Genomic DNA, 11,019 nt, shown 5'->3' with positions numbered 1-11,019 from the left:
TGAGAGTGTTGAAGGTATCCTATGAGTGTCTAAATGGCTAGCATTGAAGTATGCACTAATTTGAAAGCTCTAGTTAGTCTGTGTTTTTCTTTTTTAATAAAACTTACTAGAAATAAAGAACTAGAAATACATGCATATGGTTTGCCAACTGTGTCTAAAAATACTTTATATGAAAGAAGGAGCTTACTAACTTTCAAATTTATGACAAACTAAAAATCAAAAATGTCTTTTAATTACACTTTTCTTCTTGTCAACAGTATTTCAGCTCAAAGACACCCAAAGCCATAAACCAGACATCTATTGACAAGGGAGGAATCTGAGAAAGACTCAGCCCTGTGGATCCAGTCTCTTGAGCCCTGCCGAATCTCTGGGCTGGGCATTCCTTGGTCAGAGCCCTCCTGAGACTTGGTCTTAAATCTCTGGCAGTGCCGGAAAATCAAATAGCAAGTGTCCTCTGGGAATATTTTGGAATGGAGGACCTAGAAAGAACACATGTATATGTACCCTGGAAATTGATGCAGCCAGTAGTTTTAACTAAGTTCCTGGGTATGAATAGAAACTTTGAATTCTATTTGTGTATAGTTAACTATGTGACTGGTAACTCTGTACGCAATTTATTTTAATTTGATAGTAAATAACTGAGGTTAGGCAGGGACATTTGGCCCAGGCCTTATATTCACAAAGGGCAGCAAACTTAGAAAGTTGACCTTGTCTCCAAACAAGGACATACAAAGAGTCAGATGTGCTGACAGAATGGAACCAGACTGCGTGCATCATAAGCCTAAGCCTGAGGCCCTTGCTGGACCGTACTGTTTTGCAGAGCACTGTGAGAGTGCAGAGTTTATAAATTCCATCATTATTGCATGGAGAACACAGTTATATCACATTAATTTGTGTGTGTAAAAAGCATTGGTTTTTTAAAAAATAAGTAAATAACATGGAAAAGAAAATGTGTTTCCCATGTCTTCTTTTTTGAAAATATATGTTGCTGCTGTTTGTTGTTCATTTGCCCAGTCATGCCCAACTCTTTGTGACCCCATGGACTGCAGCATGCCAGGCTTCCATGTCCTTCACTGTCTCCCAGAGTTTGCTCAAACTCATGTCCATTGAGTCAATGATGCCATCCAACCATCTCACCCCCTTCTCCTCATGCTTTCAATCTTCGCTAGTATCAGGGTCTTCTCCAGTGAGTCAGTTCGCATCAGGTAGCCAAAGTATTGGAGCTTCAGCTTCAGCATCCATCCTTCCAATGAATATTCAGAATTGATTTTCTTTAGGATTAACTGGTTTGATCTCCTTGCTGTCCAAGGGACTCTCAAGAGTATTCTCCAGCATCACAGTTTGAAAGCATCAATTCTTTGGTGCTCAGCTTTCTTTATGGTCCAACTCTCACATCTGTACATGACCACTGGAAAAATCATAGTATTCACTATATGGACTTTTGTCAGCAAAATCATGTCTCTGCTTTTTTTTTTTTTTTTTTTTGACATTTGATATGAGATTTATTTATATTTTAACATAAATTATTTGATCTGGGGGTCAGATATAATTTTTCATTTCAACAGGACTTTCACATGATTGCAGTCACAAAATTGGCACTATTAAAAAATAAAATCAGAGCTAGACAAAGTATGCAGTTTTATGCCAATTTAAATCTCAACATGCATACTCCCTTCCCCCTACTCATGATGTTCAAAAGAATCTGGTGTGAGCTTACTAAAACGCAGGTCACAGGTGACTGTTTACAAAATAAAACCTCTTTTCCTGGTGCTACTCGTTTTGTTGTAGAAAAATATTACAAATAAAAATTAGTGCTGTTCAAGGTGTTCATTTCAAAGTCACATATGATACCCAGGTTCAAGCCATCTTTTCCTCCTGTATAAAGACATCACAATACACAAAATGAAGACTGAATTACTGATCAACCACTTCCCCCTCAATAATGACACAGTTTACTATGCTGACATTAAAAATGAGAGTGAAAACATTTCCAGGTATTGAGTACATGTATAATTTGTTCCTAGTCTGAAATTCAGAAAAAAATGCTACAGAAACATGATAAAATTTATATTTCTTCATGATACAAGAAATTTGTCTAAAAAATTTGTAATTATAAAACAAAGTTGCTCTTTATAAAGAAATGGCTAACTTTTTTCCCCCATGGTTAGATTCTTACTTGGAGATGACTCCAATTTTCAGTTGGGCTCTCTTTTCCTGGGGGTGTGGGGAGAGGTGGATCATAGTTAATATTATACAGCACATTCGATAAACCTAGGGATGTTCCAGAGGACGACAGTGCACAATCTGCCAAACTGTAACAGTTTCCTGTCTTGTGATTATGTAAATTTTAAAGAAAAGAGGTCTCTTACAAGCTATATACAGCAGTTTACACTTCAGTGTTTCTCTCTCACAAGTTCAAATTGATTGATGACAAGCACTTGTCACATAAACTTCTGTAGGCGCATCTCCATTCCGTCGCTTCACTGGAGGGGCAAGGTCTTCTGTGGGATCATAATTCTGGATTCCATTTCCTGAATAAGCGGGACTGTATAATATACTAGTTCTTCCCAACCATGTTTATGCCATGCTGCATTCCGTATATCTTCCCTGGTCTGAAGATCCTTGTAAGCCCAAAGATGGTGCACCGTATAGAGCTGCCCAATTTGGGAGAAGAAGCCTCCAACCGCTTCATTACCATCCTGTCTGAAGCGAAGAGCACGAGCCCAGTGATTGCCCCACTGAAACATAGTTCCTGGTTGGAGCTGGCAGGATCTGAGTTCATATATGTTCGGTCCAGACCGTGGGATGGGCTCATTCCAGAAACTGAACGCCACCCGCAGCTGATTCTCAAGAGAAGCCTGTTGCTTCTTGCCTTACGGAATTCCAAAATTCCTGATTTTCTGAGTTTATTCATCACCTCAGTGAGGGCTGGATAGCCTCCTTCATACCTCCTAAGGTGAACAGCTAGATCCTGCTCAGCATACCACGTGTTCCAAGTCCCCACCAAAGTAGAAAGGTAATGTTTATCTTCATGAAGCTTTGGCAACAACTCTTGACAAATTTTGTTGTATGCTTCTAGGCGTTCCGATGTCACATTGTGAAACTGTAATTTGTACAGACTACTGGTTTCCTTTTTGGCTAGGAGGTTAGAGTGAGCATCTTTCTTTGGGTTAACTCTCTGGACAAACAAGGATTTTAGCCAGCCATCCTTTCGAGGTCTGTTATTGGGAGATGTCAGTTTCCGGAGCTGGGGCAGGAGGCAGCAGGGACTGGCCTGCCCAGGAAGCCGCTGCCCAGGGTGCACAGCCCTCCAGCCGCCGTCTTGCTCAGGTGCCTCGCTCCCAGGTCTCTGCTTTTTAATGTGCTGTCTAGAGTGTCAGACTTTATTTTGGGGGGCTCCAAAATCACTGCAGATGGTGACTGCAGCCATGAAATTAAAAGATGCTTACTGCTTGGACAGAAAGTTATGACCAACCTAGACAGCATATTAAAAAGCAGAGATATTACTTTGCCAACAAAGTTCCGTCTAGTCAAGGCTGTGGTTTTTCCAGTAGTCATGTATGGATGTGAGAGTTGGATTGTGAAGAAGGCTGAGCGCCAAAGAATTGATGCTTTTGAACTGTGGTGTTGGAGAAGACTCTTGAGAGTCCCTTGGACTGCAAGGAGATCCAACCAGTCCATTCTGAAGGAGATCAACCCTGGGATTTCTTTGGAAGGAATGATGTTAAAGCTGAAACTCCACTCAGTACTTTGGCCATCTCACGCAAAGAGTTGACTCACTGGAAAAGACCCTGATGCTGGGAAGGACTGGGGGCAGGAGGAAAAGGGGATGACAGAGGATGAGATGGCTGGATGGCATCACCGACTTGATGGACGTGGGTTTGAGTGAACTCCAGGAGTTGTGATGAACAGGGAGGCCTAGCGAGCTGCAATTCATGGGGTCACAAAGAGTCGGACACGACTGAGCGACTGAACTGAACTGAACTGAGGGTGGTCATAGCTTTTCTTTCAAGGAGCAAGCCTCTTTAATATCATGGCAGCAGTCACCATCTGCAGTAACTTTGGAGCCCAAGAAGATAAAGGTCTCTCACTGTTGACATTTTTCCCCCATCTATTTGCATGAAGTGATGGGACCGGATGCCATGATCTTAGTTTTTTGAATGTTGAGTTTTAAGTCAGCTTTCTCATTCTCCTGTTTCACCTTCATCAAGAAGCTTTAGTTCCTCTTTGCTTTCTGCCATTAGGGTGGTGTCATCTGCATATCTGAGGTTATTCATGTTACTCCCAGCAATCTTGAAAATATATAGTCTCATGAAAATGAAGGGGCCATGGTTCTCTTATGACAGAAGCCTCTGGGGTCAAGCATTGCTTTTATTAGTGTTTGGTCCAAGTCTTTTTGCTTGACTTTATGACTTTTGGTGGATGCTTAATAAAACATTAGTTTAATACATGTATGAATGAATGAACCATGAATGTGAATAAACATGTTTTGGTTTCTAAACAAGGCCTCTTAAATTATATACAAATAACTATAAAATATGCCATGGTTAGCTAATAAAAGAAATGTCATATACAGGGAGCAAACCCAGAAGAGTTTGATATCACCTCACTGAACTCTATAGCCAGAGAATCACCTAGAAGCGCACTGAAATATCACTGATTGAGAAAACACCAGTGGGAGAAGTAAACTTGAATGAATGGAAAGTGAACTCAAAATATTTTATTTAAAAAAATGAAGTTTTATTCTTCTCAAGTTAACGTAACTCAGAATAGACTGTGGTCTAATAGAGTCAAGCTCTCTCCTTAATAATAACAGCAAGAAGCCCTTTGTGCTGCTTCCTCCAGCTGCTTTAACAAATTTCCACAAATTTAGTGACTTAAAACAACGCAAATTTGGAAAAGATCTGGATGCTGCGAAAGACTGAAGACAAAAGGAGAAGAGGGAAGCAGAGGATGAGATAGATCGCATCACTGACTCAATGAACATGAGTCTGAGCAAACTCCAGGAGATAGTGAAGGACAGGAAAGCCTGGCATGCTGCAGTCCGTGGCGGTCACAGAGAGTCAGACAAGACTTAACCACCACCAACAGCACGTTCTTAATAGTTTGTGTTATCTTGGGAATATTGTTTAAACCTATCTCAACTTCAGTTGGGAATGCATTTAGCTATGGGTAATAGAGAAGTTATTTTCATTAGTCTCTTAAATAAGGGTTTCTAGTCTCATATAATAAAATCCAAAAATAGGCTGTTGAACCAGTATTTTTTTTTTTTCTTTTCATTCCTGGTCACAAAATAGCTGTGGCAGTTCCAGTCCTCACAATCACATACAAAGCAGGAAGGGAGAGTGGAGGAGAGATTCAGCCGTAGTTTAGTTCCTTTAAGCAAAAACCAACACACATACAGCCAAAAGGATGTCCCAGAAGCCCTAGCTGATTTCTACTTCATGAGACATGAGTCTGAACTGTAGCACATACTCCTAACAGCAGGACCAGCAAGAACGAATGCCTGGACTGAAGCAGGGCAAGTTTTCTCTTGGACACATTGAGGATTTTGTTAGCAATGAGGTTGGGATGATGGAATGAATGGATGTCAGGTAGGCACCCAATTGTGTCTACCACGTTTCCACTTTGCAAAATGAAGTTAACCTAACCTAAATGAAGTAACACCTAACCTACAAACTCTGTACAATCCTATGAGTAGTGTGTATGTGTGTGTTTTGTGTTAGTCACTCAGTCATGTCCAGCTCTTCATGACCCCATGGACTGTATCCCACCAGGCTCCTCTGTCCATGGGAATCTCCAGTCAAGAATACTGGAGTGGGATCTTCCCAACTCAGGGATCAAACTTGGGTCTCCATGAGGTTCTGATAGGATCACATATGTGGAAGAGCTTTGCAGAATGCCCTGCAAACTACTGAGTAGTTTATTTTATGCGCAAATTAGAAAGTATTCTATCTTACACTTAACTAAGTGCATAGTAGGTACACAAGTATTTATTTAGATTTTATGTTGAAAAGTAAACTTACCTTCCACTTCTGACAGAGGACTTTTATAAAATAATGCTATACACTGGGCTGATATGGTTTTTTCTTCTTTTGGAATGTATAGATGATCACCATGGTAATAACAGTAACCATAACAGCAAAGACTATCAACACTTCATTACAATTTAATGACAGAAACGAAGGAAAAATATCTTGTCATTTTAGTTGTACGGGAGAGTTTTGTAAGAACACACTGTTACTTGGCCAGTAACATCTGTACTCTCAAGAAAACCACACAAAAGCCAAAATATTGGTTTTATAGCTGATTGTAAACAGTCATCATTCTGAGGCATAGTGTCCTGGAGTGTCACGGGGAGATAGGGGCCGAGTGGGAAACACTCACATTTTGAATCACTCACATCACTTCCTATGACTCTGGTCATTGATCTTCATGCTCTGGAAGGAGAATATCTTCTGGCCCCTCAGCTAGTGAAAGCAAACTGCATCACACCCTTAGGTTCCCTCTCATTTAATTTTTAAAGAACAATTTATCATGCTGTGAAGCTCTGTTAAATATTAGGCTAAAACTTTATTAACTATTATTTGTTATGCTAAAGCTAATGAAGGGGACAACAGAGAACGAGTTGGTTGGATGGCTTCACCGACTCGATGGACATGGTTTGAGCAAGCTTCAGGAGCTGGTGATGGACAGGGAGGCCTGGTGTGCTGCAGTCCATGGGGTTGCAAAGAGTTGGACATGACTGAGCAATGGAACTGAACTGACTGAAAGATAATACTGAAAGATAATGTAGTTTATGTCAATGGGGATAAAGTCTGGATTTATTTTCTTCATTTTACTAAGCATTATGACTTCATGAAGATTTAGTCAATAGAGTATAATCCATCATCATCATGACGTCTAATCCTTTATTACTTCAAAAGGCATCTCTAGACAATATTGATGTTTTTCCCCCATAGATAAGTTTATATTATCTCACCTGTAAAACTGACAATAGCTTCTTAATTATTCAAGAAGTCCATGTTCAAAAATATCCAGTTGTCTCCAATATACCTTTTAGATCTGGTTTGTAATATTTAGACATAGATTATATATAAAAATAGACTATATATGTAAATATCATATATATGTGTGTGTGTATGTGAAAACCGTGTATGAAACATATGAACTGAATGAAACAAGGAATTGTTTTATGGTATTATGTAGGCTGGCAAGTCTGAAATCTGAAGGGCAAGCTGGCAGGTTAGACAGTCTCAGGCAGGAGCTTCTCCCTCAAGGAAACCTCAGTTTTGCTTTTAAGGCCTTTCAACTGATTAAATGAGACCCATCCACATTATCCCATGGATAATCTCTTTTCCTTAAAGTCAAGTGATTGTAGGCATTAACCACATCTATAAAATACATCCATAGTGATGCCTAGATCAGTGGTTAGCTGAAATCTGTCCGCTGTAGCCTAGCCAAGTTGACACCTAGAACTCAATTTCACAGTGTTGTTTAGCTTTTTCTTCTAGTCCTGTGGTGTCCTATACGGTGACCACCAGCTCCTAATAAGCACTTGAAATGTAGTTAGTCTGAACTGTAGTGTGAAATCCATACCAAATTTAGAAGACATAGTACAAATAAAGAGTATAAATGATCTCATTAACATTTTTTATTTGGTTATCATTGTTTTTATTATTGCTTATATGAAATGATAGTATTTGAGGTATGCTGGATTAAAAGTGTATTAACCACTACAATTAATTTTATTGATTCATTTTACTTTTTAAAGTAGATGACTAGATAATTTTAAATAATATATGTGGCAACATAAATATGTGGGGAGGGCAGTGCTAGTCTAGCCTCTGTATTTTCTGTAACCTAGAAATTAGACGCTAAAGATTTGATTCAGTTCAGTTCAGTTCAGTTCAGTCGCTCAGTTAGATGAAGTCTGAAAGTGAAAGTGAAGTCGCTCAGTCGTGTCCGACTCTTCGCGACCCCATGGACTATAGTCTATCAGGCTCCTCCGTCCATGGGATTTTCCAGGCAAGAGTGCTGAAGTGGATTGCCACTTCCTTCTCCAGATTAAGTCTAAACTGTCCCCGTAAGGCTGCATGGTCATGGAACTTCACATGGAGTAGAAAGTTATTATCTTTGTATGTGCTATTAGTGATTTAGAGCTTGGTCGCAGGATTAAGGTGATGAACGCTGAGTCTCCCACGGTAAAATTAGGTTTATCTCCTTGTGACCAGAAGGTAATCCACATGGGGTCACTTTGCTGCCATAAGGACATTCTGTTTCTAATCGCCAATTTATCTAATGATTTCAATAGCCATTGATAATTCTTGCTTAAATAAATAATTTCATCAGAGATTTCAAAAATAGCTAATGTTCAGTTTTGTCATTTCTTGTACATGAGTAATTATCATTCGTCCATCAAGTAGAGGGTTCCTGTTTAACTCAGATCATTTGCTATAAATACTTATTGAAAAGATTCTTGTCTCTTTCCTTTCATTCTTACCTTTCTCCTTCAATTGCCAGTTTTCAGTGTAAAGAATTGATTCAGTGAATGCCATAAATGATGATAAATTACTTTTTTCTTGGTTTCTCTTTTTTCGATATCATTATAAACTTGTGGGTTTTCTTTACATACAGAATATCTTCCAGTCAACTTCAATCATTATTCTCTTTGACGCTTAAGTTTTTATACTTAAACTATGGGTGGCCCTTCAGTTTGGTTCCAGTATCCTCTGACACAATCTCATTGATCCTGGGAAAGCAATATATCCCAGACCAGACTCACCTTGTGCCTTCCTGCTCATATTTGAATCAATCATTTCTTTAAAAAAGCCTTGTATCAGGAAATGTGTTTAGAAACTAAGATCTTGTGCTTAGAGTCTTAACTTTATTTACTTGTAGTTTTATCTGAATTTTACAGTCATAAATTTGGGGTTAAAAAAATGGAGTTTATTTTCCTATCAGCAACCTGAATTTCCACTGATGTTAGTAAACTCTTTCCAATCCAATTAAATTCAGTCCCTTCTGGATTTTTCTTAGGCTTAGTTGGATTAAAATTCAATCAAATTTAGATCTCTTTTGTTTCTTGCAATCCTTACCTTTTCCCCAAAGATAGTATAGATGTCAGGGCTGGGAAACACGAGTGTTTTCTGTTGTCCTAGAACCTAAAAGGAGGCATCATATTCATGCGTAGGATGCCAGCCTTTGAGAATGGCACAGGATCCTTTTTCAGCAGCATCCACACCTAAGATGTGTATGTTCTCTCTGCTCCTTGGGCCCCAGGTCTCTGCAGACTGCTCTCCGTGCTCTCTGTCCGAGCTGCTAAGAATTTCTAGGTCTAATCATCCATTCACAACTGCTGCCACCTGCAACTGGATTGGAAGAACATTTAGGATGCTCTCTCTCCCTCTCTCTGGGCCCCCTCTGGGCCTGTCTTCCTGTTCCTTACCACATATTTCTACTTTAATGCTGGCTTCTCTTGAAGTGTTTTGTCTCCTACCCAAGACAATAAATACCACTAATTTTGGTGTAGGAGGCCAAAAGAAACACGAAGAAAGAAAGACTTGTGTTATTGTTTCCAAATATTGCTTTGCTGCACATCATTTTGGAAAGAGTTGCTATTCCCTGCCTTAGCGCCTACCCTTTCTCACCTCCAGAATTTTGCTCATGTGTTCTTTTTGCATAGATTGACCTTTCCTACTCCCTCCCAGGCTCTGTATATTCAGATCCACCCATTCTTTGGGCCCACACAAGCCTAGAAAATAGTCCTTTCTCCTTCTATTCTAATTATACTTCATTTCTACCTTTCTTGTTGAACTTATTATTTTATTCATTATTCATTCTATGAACATATACTAAGAATTTTCTTCCTACCAAGGTTTTTGTGCCTTTAAAATCTGAACTGGATTGTATATTCTTTGGAAGGAGAATCAGTGCCTAGTTCATCGTTGTATTTCTGTACTCATCAGATATTTCTGAAGGAAGGAATGGCTGAGTGAATAAGCATGTAAATTGCTGACCACCCAGACTGCAGGAACCTTCCATTTTCTCTAGCTCCTAGGGCTCAGATGCCTAAATTCTTGGCTTTCCATACTTCTCTTTCAAACCTACTTTCGTCTGCACCTATTTTCTCTTTTTCCTTTCTAAGAGGAGAAAGAGATCCATTTTCAACCTCAGACAAACCTTTCTACTCATCTTATGTCTAGAATACATCTCCTAATTTCCCTAGGATCTTGATTCAGCAGTGGTCTCCCTTGTTCTGTCTTTACCCTTCCTGTTAGCTCCTTCTCCTCAGCATATAAACAGGCTCTAGTGTTTCAGATCTTTTAAAGCCCTGTCCCTCTCTTACCCTAAAATGCTCCTACCTGCCTCTCTATCTTCATCTCCTGTAACTTGCAGCCCTAAAGCTACGTTCCTGTCATACTGAAATATCTGACCCTCTATCTTAGTTCACCTGTCTTTTTTACTTTCCATATGCTCTTTTGCTTGAATACCTTCTCATTCTTTGCCTCCAAGTCTCAGCTCAAGCATTCTCTCCTCTGAGGAGTCCCCTACGGCTCCCACAGAAGAGATGGTCATAATTTCACCAGTTTCAACTCCCTTCTATAATTTCACCAGTTTCAGATGTGTTATAATTATCTATTGATTTATCTGCCTCCCGCAAGTGACTGTGGGATCCTTGTGGGCAGTTACACGGTCTTATTAATAACATGTGTATTCCCAGTGGTTGGCTGTAGTAGGTCCTAAGAGTTTTACTTGATATACTGATTAATGAATGAACCAATGAGACTGACCATCTCCTTGTCTCTAGCTGCTCTACTGTGCCCAGGAAAAATCCGATGGTAGTTCAAGCCAACGTGTGTTCTTCCTGTAGCCAGCTCTGGCAAGGGCACCCTGACCTTGGCAAGGTTGTGTCATGTATTGAGTAGGAAATCAACTAACTTTCTTGTTTGTGTAATAGGCTGGCCAAAGGAAAGATGTCTGTGTGTGGTGAGGACAGCAAATGAAAAGACCTTCTGT

At 39.7% G+C, this 11,019-nt stretch overlaps 1 pseudogene; it reads right to left on the bottom strand.

Annotated features, from left to right (window-relative positions):
• Positions 1-2,480: 2,480 nt before the first annotated feature.
• Positions 2,481-11,019, bottom strand: part of LOC138097409 (protein NipSnap homolog 2 pseudogene) — an 87,240-nt pseudogene continuing 78,701 nt past the window's right edge.

This window comes from Capricornis sumatraensis, chromosome 2 (assembly GCF_032405125.1).
Source record: "Capricornis sumatraensis isolate serow.1 chromosome 2, serow.2, whole genome shotgun sequence".
Lineage (NCBI taxonomy): Eukaryota > Metazoa > Chordata > Mammalia > Artiodactyla > Bovidae > Capricornis > Capricornis sumatraensis.
This window is presented reverse-complemented; position numbering and strand designations above follow the sequence as displayed.